We start from the raw sequence: 18,028 nt of genomic DNA, 5'->3' as shown, positions 1-18,028 counted from the left end.
TATCCACATGAGTTTTTAGATAACTATTTCCTGAATAGCAGTCAAGCCTAGAATCTAGACAGTAGATTGTCTTGGAAGTGAAAATGTATTTCCCATGACTACTGTGGATTTCTACTTAGTGTGTACAATTATTGCTATTTGTCTTCTCCATTGTTAGGAACGTTTTTGTTTTGTTTTTGTTTTTGTTTTGAGCGTCTGCCTTCTAATAGTGGATAGCAAATCATTTCAACCTTTTTAAAAATACTGAGGTTAGTTGAATTAATTTTTACTACTATGTGTCTTGGGATTAGAGAGGAGTGGCCATATGTGGCCATATGTGGCTAATTCCAAATTGCATGATAAAAATCATGTATTTCTGGCTTTGGGATAGGTTTTTGATTTTTCACTTGACTATGGTTGGGTTTGATGTTCTGGGACTTTAAGACATACTAAATCTACCCCGGGGAGACTTGATTTGGGAGTAGCTGGCTGCCAGCCAACTCTGTATCTTACTCTTCTGCTCAGCCCTCCAGCATCCGTTTATTTTAGGTTCTCATCAGATGAGATATAGCTTGCTTTCTCTCAAACTTTCTCTTGAAGTTGAGATAGTAATTTAATATTTGGGCTTTAGAAAAGGTGTAAGGTGGTAGAAAAGGTGGTAAAATGAATGGAATTAACTGATATTATTTATAAACCTAATCAAGCTGTTTATGGGTCTTTAGTAGAATAAATACTTTCTGTGGGAGACCAGGTATAACATTCTGAGGATGATTTTGAAATTCGTGGCAGTGAATTCTCTCCAAGTGACTGATTATAGGTATTAGTTTATATTCCTCAACAGAGATATATGGAACTAGAACTTAACTGCTTTAAGGAACTAGAGCCTACACATTTGCATTGCATTGGTAAATTAATAAGAATCAATGAACTGAGTTCTAAAGCAATCAGTTGCCTCTTTTACTCACGTCTAATTTTACATATCCTAACTGTCATTATATAGTTCTTGCTTCTGTGTGCCAATCAGTACTGACAATAAACTTTTCTGCTCTCACATTGACTGTGTCATTTTATTGTTTTCTTTATGCTCGAACATACATTTTGCCCCAAACTGGATTGGTTTAGTTAGCAGATGCTTTTGTTGTTTTATACTCTTAAGAAGCACAGTAACTTAGAAGATTTAGTAAGAATCTTGATTTGATTTCTTTTTTTTTTTTTTAAGATTTTATTTATTTGTGAGAGAGAGCGAGAGAGTGAAAGAATGAGCACAGGCAGGCAGAATGGCAGGCAGGCAGAGGCAGAGGGAGAAGCAGGCTTCCCCGCCAAGCAAGGAGCCCGATGTGGGACTCGATCCCAAGATGCTGGAATCATGAACTGAGCCGAAGGCAGCTGCTTAACCAACTGAGCCACCAAGGCGTCCCTTGATTTGATTTCTGTGTTGTTAATGTATTGATCCCATGATGCTGCTCTGGTTTAAACACTGTTTTTGTTTCTGTTTTTGTTTTCCTTTCCTCATTAGGTGGAGTCTTTGAATTTTTAAAAAGACAATGGTAATGAGATCCACTTGAAAAACTAAGTGAACTGATTTGGTTGGAACACTCTTTTACCAATTCATTAACAGTCAACTGCTGGGTAAGTTGAGTCAAGTGCTTTTTATATGGTTTGATTTCAAAATTATTGGAAATATCTTTTAAGCAAAATATTAAGCTTTATGTGAAATTTTGGCAGTGATGATTTGAGGCCCTTACTACCTGTGAAAGACGTTTGGAATGCTATCTAAATGAACATGTTTGTAAGTGTTTACAATATTTCTGGGAATGTACCAGTTAGAAAGATGAGAAAATTAGAAAATGTTGTCACTTGTAATTTGGGACCAGATACTTTTATTTACTATTTTAGTACTTATTTGCTTGTTGAAATCTTGAAATAATGTAAACATATCAGATTTTACCATTAGTGAGATATTTATGTATAATTGTACTGTATTGTATCAGAGGCAAATCTAAAATCTAATGAACATTTTGAGTAAATTAGTATCTTTCTTTATTTAGGCCATTCTCATTTTACAGAAAACTTGGTTTATGTGATAAGAATAGAAACCTTTAAGTCTTGCTCAATTCAACTTCCTCGTTGCACTGTGTTTTGTGGAAAGCTCTTGAGGTAGAGAACTCCTAACCAAGAGGAGTTAAGGCTTTTAGAAAATTACTGGTGTTGCCAAGACTGAATTTAGTGGGAACAGGACTTTGGCTACTGCTAAAATGTCAGTATAGTAAAGCCTGCTCTGTCAAACAGATTTTTGGCATCCGAACTCTAAATGATACTGATTTTAAGGTTTGGTAATTCTTCTTCTTCTTCTTTTTTTTAATCCAGGCAAACTCATGCTTTAATTAACCCTTTACACAGTAACAGAAAATTTGGAAAAAATATTTATTTTTCTAGTCCAGTCACAAGATTGGAGTTTCTGAAATTCTAAATTTTATGCACAATTCTAAATTGTACAGCTTGTTATTTAATTTTCCTCTGAATGAACTGAAGCTATTTAAAAACCTGATGGATGATAATGAATAAGAGGAGAAAGTGGCTAATCATTTGGGGAGCAGACTTTGAAACCAAACTAATAGTATCTGCTTCACCTATCAACATCTTAAGACGTGATGAGGTCAGGTGGTTTTTCAGAGATATGGTTGTATAATTCATATGAAGCCAACAACTGCTTTAGGTTTGTCTGAAATGATCTCCCTTGAGACAACTGCCCTAGAACCTGATTTGTTAGTGTGGCTTTTGAGTATTCAATTCAGTGAGTGCAGAAATAAATACCAAGCTTGGAAACCCCAGGACATCTTTTCATTTTGTCTGTAAGGCTCATGGCCCAAGATTCATTTGTGACCATTAATTTACATTGTTATGGGCATATGGTGCCATTCAGAAAAAGAAATAAAATCAGATAATTAAAGGGATATAAGGCAGTTCGATAAAAAAACCCTTCAGGAAGAGAAACATTAAAAGGCAGTTTCTAAAACAAAACTTTAATTCTTAATAGCTAGAGTAGATATTAGAAAATGATAATGAATACTGAGCACCGTTAACCTAAATGTTTTTGTCTGCTGCACTTAATTCTCCATGTACTCGCAAGTTTGGCTTTTACAATTATTCGCAAAGGACCCTATGGTGTTATAGTTAAATTTTGGCTGGTGGAACCTAACTTAAGGGATGTTTAGGACACTGTGCAGGTTATGCTGTCTGAGTGCTGCCTGAGAATACACCTGGCCAGGACGTTGAGTACAGCTAGCCTTATTGTTTATCACATGTGTTTTCTGGGAACCTTTGCTTCAAAGTCGGCATACTGGGAGTCACTGTGTTTTAAAATAATAATTTTTTTTTTTGTAAAGTAAATTCATAAGATTATGTGAGGATTAAACTCCTGGCAGGTGGTAGGAGCTCAACAACTATTAGTGTTTACGAGGATGGTTAGTAGTGGTAATGGTAGCTGTGTCATTATTTAAGCATAACAATACTTAACACTTTATTAATCATGTGACTGATTCTTTAGCCTGTCACTGGAGACAGAACTCATTGAGATGGGTACATTTTCTCAATTAAACCAAATACTTTGGTTAGGAAACGCTTCATATGAAATTAGTATGGTTTTTTATGATATCTGCGTTGAGTATAATCAGCAGTCTCTCCCTGACTTTGTCTGTGAACCTGGCTTTGCCCATTAGTTCAAGTGAGGATATTTTTTTCAAATAATACATTTTAGAAATTTGCCTAATTCCCCCTCCCCACATTGGTAGTAAATAGAAGACAGTTTCCAAGAAAAGAAAACCATCACCATTAGGATAATCTTTCTCTTATATCACTTTTTATAAAATATAGTAAAAAAAAAACCGAAACAATTTTATCTTTCTATCAACAATATTGCTCCTCATTTGTTGCCATTTTCTTTCATGTAGCCAGTGCTTTTGATTTGTCTTGAAATTATTCATTTTAAGGTAGGTGAACTTTGGACCATTAGGTGGACTATGGACCTTTAACAATATGTTCAAATTTATATTCTTTCATTGCATCAGTTAGTTGTAATTATTTAAGAATTATGTAAATGGTGGGGAGCTTGGGTGGCTCAGTCGGTTAAGCATTTGCCTTTGGCTCAGGTCATGATCTCAGGGTTCTGGGATCAAGCCCTACACTGGGCTCCCTACTCATCAGGGAGCCTGCTTCTCCCTCTCCTTTTGCTCTCCCCCCTGCTTGTGCGGCCTCTCTCTCACTCTCTGAAATAAACAAATGAAATCTTAAAAAAAAAAAAAAAAAAAAAGAACTGTGTAAGTGGTATTTCTTCTTTAAGCTGAGGAAAGGTAAGAAGGAAGGTGAAAATGCTTAACATGTTCTGTGAGTTGGCTCTGTGCTATAGGTACTTAAACTTTTTAAAGTTAAAAGTAAGTGGGGTGCCTGGGTGGCTCAGTGGGTTAAGCCTCTGCCTTTGGCTCAGGTCATGATCTTAGGCTCCTGGGATCCAGCCCTACATCGGGTTCTCTGCTCAGCAGAGAGCCTGCTTACCCTTCTCTCTCTGCCTGCCTATTGTGATTTCTCTCTCTCTCTGTCAAATAAATAAATAAAATCTTTAAAGTAAAAAGTAAGAATCCCATATTCATTTGAGAAAATTGGGTTTCAGAGCAGTTAATTACTTAGCTGAGAATTACATAGTCATTATAGTTAGTAATTTTTGGAGCCAGAAGTTATTGAAATCCAAATTTAATTTATAAATAATAAAATAGAATATGTAAATAAATTAAATAAATAATTTAAATATATATGTCATTAGTTACACAAATAGGGAAAATAAAACTGAGGAAACATTTAATCCATTCTATTTGGACATGTTTTAGCAGATTTTGTAAAGATTTGGTAATGTTGCAAATTACATTTACTCTCTGCTCTCTATGGGTTTGATATATTTTTCTAGCTATCACATAGAATTCAGAGAAGCCCTTATGAGCTTCAATGTGTTGTGGCCTTCAAAATGTTTCCTTTCATATGGGGTCATTTTTATAGTTTTTCGCATGCATGCAGCTCTTCTGTTTGGGTCCTTTATGTTTTTAGGCAACTGGAGAAGGTGTCAGTATTTATGAATGAGTATTGCTGGAATGATAGGAAGCCTAGAACCAATCTCTATTTATCAGGACTGCTGTTTCTTCTGCCATTATAGTCTGTGTGAATGGAGCCCATTACTGTTGGCTTCTTGGGCCACATGGGTTCATTTTTCCCAAATTATTTCTTTCACTCCTGACATATACCTGATACCTCCTGCTTTGTTCATGCATTTCTCTTGGCTATGTCTTCATTCATTCCCACATTCAGTTCCTGACCCCTTCATGTATTCATCATTCAGTCAACAAGCATTAATTAAATCAGCAGTATGAACAAAGCACATTTGGTCCACGAGCGTTTTTTTAGTTGCCAGAAAGCCGACTGAAGTTTGCTTTTATATCATTTCATAATATTCCCTTCTGCCTATCCTTCTATCCTCCTGACTTTAGCATGCACTGAAGTGTGGTTATGAGGGATAAACCTCTCATCTTTTATTCTCCACACACAACCTACGCAACAGGACTTAGTAATTATATTCCTTGTTTCCCTGATGACGTGCATTACCATTTGTGTAATGCTATACAGTTTACAAATGGCTTCCATGTTACATTATCTCACTTTAGGCAATAACTATTATGTACATAGCACTCACATTTTATTTTGTGTATGAGGAAACGGAGGCTCAGGGGGTTACAAGTGAGTGATTTGCTCAAAGTCGCAGCACTAGTGAGTGGTAGAGGCAGACTTGAACTCTAGTTCCCGCAACTTCAGATAGGGTATCACCAGCTGCCGTCACCGGTCTGGCTGACTGCCAGTATTCCGTTATTGGAGCTTTGTGGATGCTCCAATAATTGAATCAAATAAGGAAATAGACGCTATATGGAAGTTTGGGAGAAAAATCAGGTCTGATAGGGAATATTGGAGGCAGTGTACCTTTACTTTCCTTGGTGGTACAACTGTTTAGTTCACCCAGACACTCTCCCAGCTTTGAGAATCTCACAGACTCCAGGCAGCATCCCTATAGATGAAGAATAGCCTTTGAGATTCTGATTCTCTTGGGTAGTTTTCGTAATAAATTGCTGAAGTGGATATTGGCCAAAATGACCCACTTAGAGATCTTTATTTTTGAACCTGATCTCACATTGACTTCTCATCCATGAATTGTCAAAAGACAAATTAACTTTGAGTTTTCAACCTCATCTATTATTTGCGTTATTATTTTTTGGTTAATTGTACTTTACTGATTTGAGAAACTGGTTAGCTATTTTTTTTAGTATGATTCATCTTCATGTTTTACCATTTCCCTCTGAATCCCCTTAACAATTTTTACTTCTCTAACGTTACTTTTTGCACGGATTTGTGCTTTATATTAAAGCAATTTATGTGAAATTTTTTTCATATACCTATAAGCTGCTTGAGGGCAAAGACTGTGTCTATTTTGTGGGTGTCCTCTTCAGCCTTGAAAATGGTGATTGAAAAAATAGTAGATATTCAATAAATATTTGTTTAATTCAATAAAAATATTTGGCTGTGTGTTTTCTTTTTAAAGTTCATTTTGGGGGCTGCAAATTTATACCTGGGTGCAGATTGAATTTTAATCATTATTAGTGAGATGAGTCAGCATGTCTGCTACTTATTAAATACCCAGAGCAGAGCCGTAAGAATAAATTTTGTGTTTTTCTAATGATCTTTTTGAATGCAAAGAAATCTCTATATAGAGTAATAACAGTACTCTCCCCCACAAATAAAACAAAACCCCCTTTATTCCCCTGACAAGGACATTTTATTGTCCTTGTCTTGACCATGGGAACAAAAACAATTGACCTCTGAAAAGATTTAATGAGATAAAATAAAACATGGCCTCTGAAGTAAAGGCTTCCTAGGAGATACAGGTGTAAATGTAATGTGAATGTGGGGTACAGCTGTCTTTGACTCTGGTAGGGAGGGTATGCATTTAATTCGGCCTGTGGTGATGGGAAGGCTCTGAACATTTTTGAGCAGAAGAGAGACACAATCAGGCCTGCAAATTAGGAAGATGAATCCAGCCCTGTTGTGCTGGCTGGTGTCTGGGGGTAGTAATCAGCATTGGGTGTGGTGGGGAGTGGTGAGGCTGGGGTGCGGGGGGTAGTGATGAGGGTGGGGTGTTGGGGGGACAGGTGAGGGTGAGGTGCAGAGGGTAGTAATGAGGGTGGGGTGCAGGGGGATAGTGGTGAGGGTAGGGTGGGGGTTATGGTGAGGGTGGGGTGTCGGGGGGTAGTAATGACTGTGAGGTGCAGGGGGTAGTGGTGAGGTAGGGTGGGGGTAGTGGTGAGGGTGGGGTGCAGGGATAGTGGTGAGGTGGGGGTATAGTGGTGAGGGTGGGTGCAGGGGGGTAGTGGTGAGGGTGGGGTTGGGGTAGTGGTGAGGGTGGGGTTGGGGTAGTGGTGAGGGTAAGGTGGGGGGTTATAGTGAGGGAGGTGGGGTGTTGGGGTAATAATGAGCATGGGGTGCAGGGGGGTAGTGGTGAGGATGTTGGGGGTAGTGGCGAGGGGGCGTTGGGGTAATGGTGAGGGTGGGTGCAGGGGGAAGTGATGAGGGTGGGGTACAGGGGTAGTGGTGAGGGTAGCGTGAGGGGTAATGGTGAGGGTAGGATCCAGGGGGGTAGTGGTGAGGGTGGGATTTCAGGGGGTAGTAATGAGTATGGGGTGCAGGGGGTAGTGGTGAGGGTGATTTGGGTGTAGTGTGAGGGTGGGGTGCAGGGCGTAGTGGTGAGGGTGGGTTGGAGGTAGTGGTGAGTGGGTGCAGGGGGTAGTGGTGAGGGTAGGGTGTCAAGGGGTAGTAATGAGTGTGGGGTGCAGGGGATAGTGGTGAGGGCAGTTTGGGGGTAGTGGTGAGGGTGGGGTGCAGGGGTAGTGGTGAGGGTGGGTTGGGGGTAGTGGTCAAGGTGGGGTGCAAGGGTAGTGGTGAGGGTAGGATGGGGTGTGTAGGTGCAGGAGTCCCTAAAAGCACAGAAGGCACTTAAGAGGCACTTACACGAGTTTGCACAAGAGCTGTCAGTTCATGGGGTGCCTTTTACCTCTCCTCCCACGCTTCCATCACAGACAGAGGTACTTTTAGAAAACTTCAGTGAACACTTGAACTGAGGTTCAGGAGATTCTTTCTGATTTAACTGCTCCAATCTCTTCCTCAATTTCCCACTTCTCAGGTATGCATGCATCATGGTACCCTTGTGGCTACTTTCTGCTCCAACTGTTTTCCTTAAGACTCTCCTGATACTTCCACAGGTCACGGCCTCTGCTCATTATTCCTAGATTCCATATACCTGAGGATACTGTACCTAAACCTGTCCTTTGGGAATTTACCAGTTGGACCCAGATTACCTTCTAATCTGATTTTGTGCAGTGGGATCTCAGGCAGGTGTGGAGGGCCTAAACTGGAGGAGTAGCAATAAAGATTGATGGGACACAGATAATCTAAGGGAGGGTGTGCAGGAAGTCAGCATAGGGCTGCCTGATTGGGTGTAGGTGGTTGTGTGTGTGTGTGTGTGTGTGTGTGTGTGTGTGTGTACATGTGCATTTGTATCTATGCAATATGGGGGTAGGGGAGCAGAAGGAAGCTGTCAATGAGGACACAAGGTTTTGAGCCTGGGAGTTTGAATGTTACTTTTAATAGGAAAAGAGAAGTAAAGAGAGAAACTGGTTTCAGTAATAGGGTGATGAACTTGATTGTAAACTAGTTGAATTTGAGATAAAAGTAGATAAAAAGCATATATTTTATACTACATGGTTTTTCTTTTTCCATGAGGGTTGATAGTTGGAAACAGGAATTCACTGGAAGACCTGAGTCTTCTTCCTCTTGTTGCTGTCCTTAAATATTTCCCAAGAGCTTAGGATAGTTTTAGGTTTTCTCAACCTTACTCCTGCCAAAATCCCCCACAAATTCACCTCCTCAGGAACATGTGTACTTGTCAGAGTACTCACAGCAGCCAGAAGTGTGCCTTTCAGCGTCCAAAAATAAAAATGGGGAAAATAGCTATCTTTTCCTTTTGAGGAGCATAATCATTGTCATCTCACGACTTGCTGAAATAGCACAGCAAAGGAACATTTTTTGGCAGGCTGGGAAATCTAGGGAATGCGCAAACACATGAACTGCTCTTTTGCTATGATTTATTCAGTTGGAGCAGTCCACGTCAGGGAAGCAGTGGGATTTTTACTTCAGCATTAAAATAAAAAAAAAAATGTATTAGCTGTTTGAATCTAAAGTTATTCTCTCAATTGGTGGTGTTTCTAACAACAAAATCTTTAGGTTCTTAAATTGATGGTGGCAGTGAGTTGGCGGGTTCCATTGTAGTCCACCCCCATTCCCATCCACTGAGTTTTTGAATTTCAGAAGAGATGCTCTTGATTAAATCAGTTTAAGAGCATATAATGATCCTGTAATTATCATTTGTCATTACCTTGTGTACTAATGATTAAAGCAAACATTTAATAACTATAGGGCAGTAAATATATTTTAGATCTTGAGCCATAAAAAGATTTCCATTAACAGAATGTTTTGTGCACAAATAAATTATTCATTGACTGTAGCAGAGCTTAATTCTGTCATCAGCCTTAAGTGGAAATTTTGAGAACACCAATCATCACAGATGCCAGCACTAACTTGGCTTTGGCCCCCATCCTTCTTACATGGAACCTGAGCTTTTTTGGCTATTTGTAAAAGCTTCAGTTTAGGTTAAATTCAATGAATATTTATGACATTTCTGCCATATGCAATTTAGTGTTCTGGTGGTTAGAGGAATAAAACGAGGAGGAAGTCTGCATTTTAGCCTTTCCTTTGCTTATCAAATCTAAAAGAGAGATGAAACTGTTATTACCTGACTTGGATAAAAGAAAGCTTAAGTAGCATCCCCAGAGATGTGTAAGTAAAACATGTTGCCCATTCAGAGGAGGAAATCATATGTACTTTCTTGTGGGTATGTGAGGGGAAAGGGCTTAGGGATCAGGAAGTCTTTCCTGAGGAAGGCTTCATTCACTATGGGCAATGTTTTGACAGGTGGAGAGAATTATATGCACATAGGCAAAGAAACAGGGGGATGGTATGGGTGTCCTCATGGAGTGAAAACTAACATGCTGTGTTCGCTGAGTGAGGAGGAGACATGGAAGAAACAGAAAGAACGATGTCGAGAGATCCGGCGTGTAGAGGGCCTTCAGTGTGTAGTTAGCACATTCGTCTGGTAGACATCAGAGAACTTTTACCCATTTTTGAGTCGAGGAGTAACATGGTTAGATTACATTTTGGCAATATACCTTATTTCACTTTATAAGTAAGAGGTAGAAGACTTGGAGGTAGAGAAGTTAGAAGCTATTGGAATAGTCTCCATGAGAGGTTTTGGGTTCTAAACTGGGCTGGTTGAAATAGAGTACACAGGAGGGGACAGAGGGGATTAAATTATCTGCAGGTTTTGGCTTGTGATGGGCAATGGAGGGGTGGGAAACAAGAAGTTAAAGATTCTGTTCCGTTCAACAACTTCAGTAGACTCTTGAATCCCACTAATATTTATGGAAAGCCAGGCATGTGCAAAACATTGCGCTTGGTGCTAGAGGTGTGTACTGACGAAACAAGTGTGGTCTCCTTCCCAAGTAGCTGAAAACTTAGGTGTGGTTATAAAATATGTCTTCAGTTAACTAAAATCCAAAGCAGATCATGATCATTGTCATAGCAGGAGTAGAAGAAAGGGCTATGAGAACACAAAGGAGAGAGATATTAATTTTGACACAGGAAAAATGTGAAGCATACAGGGGAGAAGATGCTTCATCTGGGCCTGGAAAATCAGATAGAGGATAGATTCCAAGGTATTTTAGCTATCAGAATTGTAGCTGGACATCAAGACAGGCAAATATCAAAGAAGCTAAGGGGGAAGGAACTTCATAGGAAGAAGAGCTTTTACTTATTGTCTATTGCGTGTCTGATTTTGAGCTGGAACTCAATATTTAAGGAAGGTATGTCTAACAGCATCAGGTGCTGCAGAGCTGTCACCAGTGTTCTGATCTAAGGAAGGGCCACTGTCTTCTCCAGTTTAAAGATCATGGGTGGCTTTTGAAGGGATTTCCGTAGGGTAGGGGTGGAAACATCCTAAAAGTTATAACTTAATCTTGAATATATAATTAAACTACATCAGTGAAAGAAAAAGCGGAACTTCCTTCAGTGATTCCTCCTTAATGGGTCAAGTTTATATAAACCGTGGTAGATCTTAGTGCTCTGGCTGGGCTTAAAGGTATCACCTGAGACTATGTTAGTCCTGAGAAGTCTTCACAAAATATTTAAATATTGCAAAAAATGTTAGATTCTTAGATTATTGTCTCACAGGTAAAAGATTTCAACACTTATTACCAGCTTTCCCCTTCCTCCTTCCCACTCCTTCCCTTTAAGCACCCAGCTGGTTATGGTGAGTACATTTACCACACCCTTGGCTCAGGGTCAGGGAAGTCCTCAGGCTCTCCTTGGCCCTTTTCCCATGTGGGAGATTTCCATGAGAACAATCCAGGGAAGTGCATGCCCATGTGCGCGTGCACACACATACACACACGCACACACCACTTCTTTTCCTGTCCTCAAGGATATTAGTGTGCCAATAAACAGACAAAATATACATTCACCGTGAGGAAACAGGTGAAGGGTGCAGAATCTGCTAGGAGGCAGGAGGGATACGTCTGATGGTTTAACATTTAGGAATAATAATAGAACTTAAAGAAAAATTTTAAATTACCTTGCTAAGATGAATAGCATATTAAAGGAGAAAAGGTGACATTTATATCATAGTTATATTTGGTTGATTTTTGGTGTGTTTGTTTTAAATCCATTATTACAGCAAACTGGGCACAATAACTTTCACAGAGGTGTCTGTGTTACAAAGAAGAATTTTAAAATTATATCAGACTACCTTGCAATTTAAAAGGAATAGAAAGGGACACCTGGGTGGCTCAGTCAGTTAAGTGTCTGCCTTTAGCTCAGGTCATGGGGATCGAGTCCCACATCAGGCTCCTTGCTCAGTGGGGAGCCTGCTTCTCTCTCCGCCTGCTGTTCCCCCTGCTTGTGCTCTCTCTCTCTCTCTTTCTGTCAAATAAATAACTAAAATCTTAAAAAAAATTAAAGGAATAGAAGGAAATTAAAAGGAATAGTAGAATAGAGGAAGAAGCAATTGCTCCTTAACCCCACAAATGCATAATAGTACATGTTAAATATAGTAAATGTGAGTGTGTTTATAATCATTCTTTCATTCATCTGTTCACTCCTTTGATCACTCCTTCAGTAAACATTTACTGAATTCCTCTTGTATTCCTGGCTGGGGGCTGGGAAATGCAGCTGAGTAGAGAAGAGAATTATAACATTGTAAATAAGATACATCCTTCTTATATGTTCAGTCTGCTAGAACACAGTAATCCAGTTATTAGATTGATGGGAGTGAAACTCCTCAGAGCTTCTGAAGAAATTGCCGTGTGTTCTTGTCAGACTTTACCTATTACAGCCGTGGGATTCTCCTTCCTTAAGAATTGAATGGGCAAGGTATTTTATCTGGCTGCTTTTCCCACTATCTTAGCAGAAGCCTTAACATAGATATTTGTTTCTTTGTGCATACATGTAAGAAGCCTAAATATCCTCGGGGAATTTCCCAAATGTAGGGACATATTCTGCCTTTGCAAGCACTGTCAAGATTTTTTCAGCTGGCCATCGAACTTGGGAGTGAGAAGGAACGGTGCGACTGAGTCAGTCTCGTCTCCCAGGGCACAGTAAATCTGAGAGTGCAGGGATATGTCCCTTGCCAGCTAATACTTTCTTTTTTACTCTTTTATTTATTATGTCTCCTTGCCTCATTTTTATGACTTTCTACTTTTTTTGTGGTGATGTGGCTCACAGGTTTCTGTCTCACAAGATTTAGTGTGTTGTCATGTCAGCGTGGTGATACGGTATATGAGGACAGGGTCTTCAGTTTATACCCCTAATTGTTTTGCAGTACACATTCATGAATATTTGGGTGAGTGTAACATGCCACCATGTTCACCTCTATTTTAAATAGTTAAAATTCAAGTTGATGTGAGAAACCTATAGAATCTTCATCACAGAACTCTCAATCTCAAGTTCTTTTGTTTCCAAAGCATATAAAACACAATATGTGCATAAATGACAGTAATTTTCATTATAAATGGCAACAATTTTCATTCTGTCAAAATGTAAATTTTAAGTTTGGGGAGTTGATGAACATATTAACATATATTTATAGACTTTCTAAAATACTTTAGTTAAAGTATGTTAATATGAAATCTTATTATGCATATTTTAAGACTGCCCTAACCTAAGTTTGGAAGTATTTATTCGACAAGGATAAAACGTTTATGTGGACTTTTTTAATTCTAGAGAGAAAAAATAAGTTAATTTCACTTTGGTTTTATTTTTTAAATGGTTTGCATTTGTGCCTGTATTATTTTCTAAACCATATATATTTTCTTAATCCTTGTATCTGTAGCCACGGAGAAGACAAAAACTACTCTGATGTGTGTATATAGTTAATATATTCATTCATTCATCCATTCATTCATTCATCCAGAATAGGAATGGAAGGAAGTTGACCAATGATTATATTTTTGATTCTGATAAATGCAAGATAAACTAATGGGTTTTTACTGGGAAATACAGTACTAGTGAGGGGCTCTGACCAATATGGAAATTTAAGTGTATTGTATATGCATGGAAAATCGCTGTCTAATCAGGAAATATATAACAGCATCATTCTGATAAAGAATTAATTATGAAATTCCCTTTGATCATTTACAGGTCAAAGAGATTCAGTCCTTTCAAAACATCGAGAACTATATGTGTGCTTTTCAATTTACATGTTGTGAACCTTTACCAGCTGGCAGGAACAAGACTTAAAATACTTTGGTTAGTTATCTATAACTTTTCCACTAGTTACAGTAAAAGTAGAGCTATTCAGAGCTCCTCATATAAGATTTTATTTTTAAACCATTTAAACTTACCTAATGGAAAGTTCTCCTAAGGTAAAGATTTTATAATAAGATACGTTTGGTTTTAAAGAGCTAGTTTCAGATATTGAAAAGCAACTTTTAAATCAGGTATTTTTTATTTGTTTCTTGGAAGCAGCATGATTGGCTTGTATGGCAAATGGGATATAATATCTGTCTACTTAGGATTTTGCTTAAAATATAGAAGTGGGCCAGTGAATGAAGATAATGTCATTTATTTGAAGATATTATTTTATTTTAAATATTGCTAGACTTACCATCCTTTATTATCTTTAATGTACCCTATCTTACATATACATGTTTGATGCATTTTGGAAAACTGATAAAAATTTAAATTAAAATAATTTCCATGTTAACATTGGCACTGTGAATGAATCTTCAGAACAGATGCAATTAGTTAACATTTTCTGAAGAACACATTTTTAAATCTTTTTACTCACAATAACATTATCACTTAAATCCTCTGTGAATATCTTAGAGAATTAAGTTTGGATATGTTCTGTGTAGTTTCTGTAATGTCTATTATAATTAGATCTTGCATTTCTACATTTAATAATAATACGTAGAATAACTTGTAAGAAGGATGATCTAATAATTAAATGATTTCTAAGTTTTGTTTTCTAACATTATCAAAGCCTTCATAAGTGATTTCTGAATTGAAGAATGCCAATATTATTTGGCCACATATGAACATTACATGGTAGTTCACTGTTGGGGGGAGGAAGTAGTGATTAACTGGAAAGGACATTGGTTGAAATATCAGAAAGCCACCCAGGTTCTTGTCCTGAATCTCAGAGAATAGTTGACAGACCTTGAGCAAGTAGCTCAGCCCTCCCCTATCCCGGTACCCACCTTCTTGATTTTCTATAAATATTATTATATATGTATTTTATATATATATATATATACACACACACATATATAATGAGATTTCTCTATATATCTGCAAAACCTCTAAAATTCTTTCTCTGTTTAAAACATGAAAATCAAGACTTTATACAGATCTTTAAACAAAAGTTGATATGGATTATTGTAGGACCCAGTCCCTTAATCCAGATGTCTAGGAAATGTCCTTCCTCTAAACTTCCAAGTATAAAGGGACAACTCCACTCAAAACATTCATTGTGTTCATGTAAGTTGTTGGAAAAAACTTGCTGCAATATTTATCCTCCAAGTTTCAGAACTGGATAATGAACAAAAATGTAAAAGGCCTGCTTCATTCTCTTTGGCCTTTGCTGCCATTCTTCCTCCTACGAGACCTTAGTTTGAGTAGTCTGGTAGGGAAATGCACCGGGGGTGTGGAGATGGTGGAGTACAGGTCAGCCAAGAGCCTTGGAGGCAGGGAGAAGACAGAGGAAAGAGGAAAGAAGGTACACTAGGTAAATGGTTTTCTTCAGACTCAAACTGTACAATCCCCTCCTCTTTCACTTCTGGTATGTGTTTTCACTCAGTGATATTTAACTGTGGTTTTATATCTGGCTGAGATGGGGTGGAGGATATCCGAGAGGGGCAGTGAAGGGTGCTGTTACCTCCCTAGCTCCTTGGACTGGATCAGCGATTACTTTACACAGTAATCTCGGAGAGATTCTAAAGAAGAGTGGAGGCAAAAACCTGACAGAGCTGCTTCCATGGAAGTTTTGAGGGAGAACTGGTTAGAAGCCACACTTGGTTTGGACCTTAAGAACACACAACTCGGGATTTGGCTTTGGCGCCAATACTTCTGGGGCCTTCAGGGCAAGAGTTCAACTGGAGGCCCACAGACAGTCTTCTTAACCTGATCAGTGATAGTCTTTATAAGGAAGAAGATGGTCAAGTCGTGGGCTCGATGAGAATACTTTTTGGGCTCACTTTTGTTGTTTTGAACAGTAATTGAATGATCATTAAATAATTTGTCATGTTCTGTTAGTGAATTTTATGTGGGTCATGCTTGATAAAAGTCTGCTTACTTGCATTGTTTCCAGCTTAAAAAATTTAAGCAGAATGATGCTTTTAGATTTTCTATTGCTTTTTTTTTTACTTGTTTTCATTCTCAATGACCTAAGAGATTTAAATATAAAATGTTAATTGTATTCAAAGTATATAAAATATCAGTATATTTTCATTAATAATATAGAGCAGAGGAAGTACAAATTCAAAAGCTAAACATTTTCAAAAAGCTATTTTTTAATTTAATATCCAAAATAACTTTAAAATCAAAAGGAAGTCCATATTATAATGAATGTATAAAACATTTTAAATCCAAAATTATTGAAATAAAGTGTCTTAACTTTTTTGGAAATGTAATTATCTTTTTTTTTTTTTTTAAGATTTTATTTTATCCATTTGACAGACAGAGATCACAAGTAGGCAGAGAGGCAGGCAGAGAGAGAGAGAGAGAGGGAAGCAGGCTCCCTGCTGAGCAGAGAGCCCGATGTGGGGCTCGATCCCAGGACCCTGAGACCATGACCTGAGCCGAAGGCAGAGGCTTTAACCCACTGAGCCACCCAGGCACCCTTGTAATTATCTTCTTAGCCAATGAATTGAAGTACATATGGATTAGCATTTAATGTTTGTTTAGTTGCTAATGTAAAGAATTAATATGATTCATGCACTTTACATCATCACAAATTTAAGAGTGAGAATTGTTTACTTGTAAAATGTTCTTTGGGCACCATGTATAATTTTTCCAAATGCTGCACTAATGCACCGAGATTTCTAAAACTACTGATCAGAGCACTAAGAGAAGCAAGAAATGGCATGCCTGGCAGTTCTTTGTTACAGAGGAATCTGTTGCCTTTGCGCCATTTGAGAACAATGACTAGGTACTCCGTGTTTTCTTTTACTTAAGCATTAATGCTGCTCACATTTTTTCTGCTTTTGAAATGGTGTCTAAGTCCACACTCTGCAGTGTCACAACCCACAAACCTTCAGGGCATTCAGACTCAGTCAGTTTTTGATTGGGGCAACAAGTTGGCTCACCAGATACAGAGAAACATTGTCCTGGCACCTAAACAGCAACAGTCAGGAGCTAGGACATTTAGGGCTGCAGGACATTTGGACGCTGGTGACAGAGTTGCACATGTACTTTTCAGTATGTTTCTTTTCTTTCTTTTTTTCTTTTAAGTAAGCTGCACGGCCACTGTGGAGCTCACTGTGGGACTTGAACCCTTGACCCTGAGATCAAGACCTGACCTAAAATTAAGAGTCAGATGCTTAACCGATTGAGCCACCTAGGCGGCCCTCAATACTTTTCTTTTGTGTGTATTTGTGAACCTTCTAAAGTGTGGGACCCAAGGCAAGAACTCCTCCTGCCTCGCTGTGGGATGCCTGACCACTGGCATGCTCAAGAGGGGCACCATCTACAGTGGCAGCAGAGGGGTTTCTTGAGGAGGACACTAGGGGGAGCTGGTGCAGGAAGGAAGAAATGGCAGATGGTGGTGGTGTGACTGACTGTCAGGCTGCCTGTGGGTTCTTGTAAGTCTCCCTTGCTGGCATTACAGAAATACTTGGCTGGGACTTCTCAGGGGGCCTGGAGGTCCTGTGTGAACAGGTGAGGCTGAAATGGGAGCTGTGGTTAATTGGTATTGATGCCCTTTCATCTGTATATGCCAAAGGGTGAGAGGTTCTTGGAGTGTTTGGGTAACTCATTTCCAAGTCCTTGGATAGGGATGAGGAAAGATACTTCCATCCTGTAGGTCTGTTTCTCTCCACCTATCTGGAAAGGATGAGAGAGTTCCTTTCCTTTGTGCAGACTCTCTGTGGAGAGAGGGGGGACACAATTGAATCATTGATCCTAGATCACTAGAATTATAAATAGATTTATTATTTACCTACATTGGGGATCTTAGCTGCAAATAGAATTCAGAGGATCTGAGAATTTGATTTAGAAAAAAAATTCTAATTTTATTTTCACTAACCTCTAACTGAACTTCAGCCCTCCCTCCATTATTAATTAGGCAATAGACAAAACA

General features: G+C 38.6%; 1 protein-coding gene across 1 annotated transcript in view; it reads left to right on the top strand.

Annotated features, from left to right (window-relative positions):
• Positions 1-1,519: 1,519 nt before the first annotated feature.
• LOC111147651 (human immunodeficiency virus type I enhancer binding protein 2) overlaps positions 1,520-18,028 on the top strand; it is an 85,356-nt gene continuing 68,847 nt past the window's right edge. The window contains 1 exon segment of the mRNA XM_022503848.1: positions 1,520-1,608. The gene's annotated coding sequence lies outside the window, so the exon portion shown is untranslated.

Source organism: Enhydra lutris, unplaced genomic scaffold, assembly GCF_002288905.1.
Source record: "Enhydra lutris kenyoni isolate GAN:26980312 unplaced genomic scaffold, ASM228890v2 scaffoldscaffold17, whole genome shotgun sequence".
NCBI classification, from domain to species: Eukaryota; Metazoa; Chordata; class Mammalia; order Carnivora; family Mustelidae; genus Enhydra; species Enhydra lutris.
Note: the sequence above shows the minus strand (reverse complement) of the source record. Positions and strands in the feature narration are given on the sequence as shown.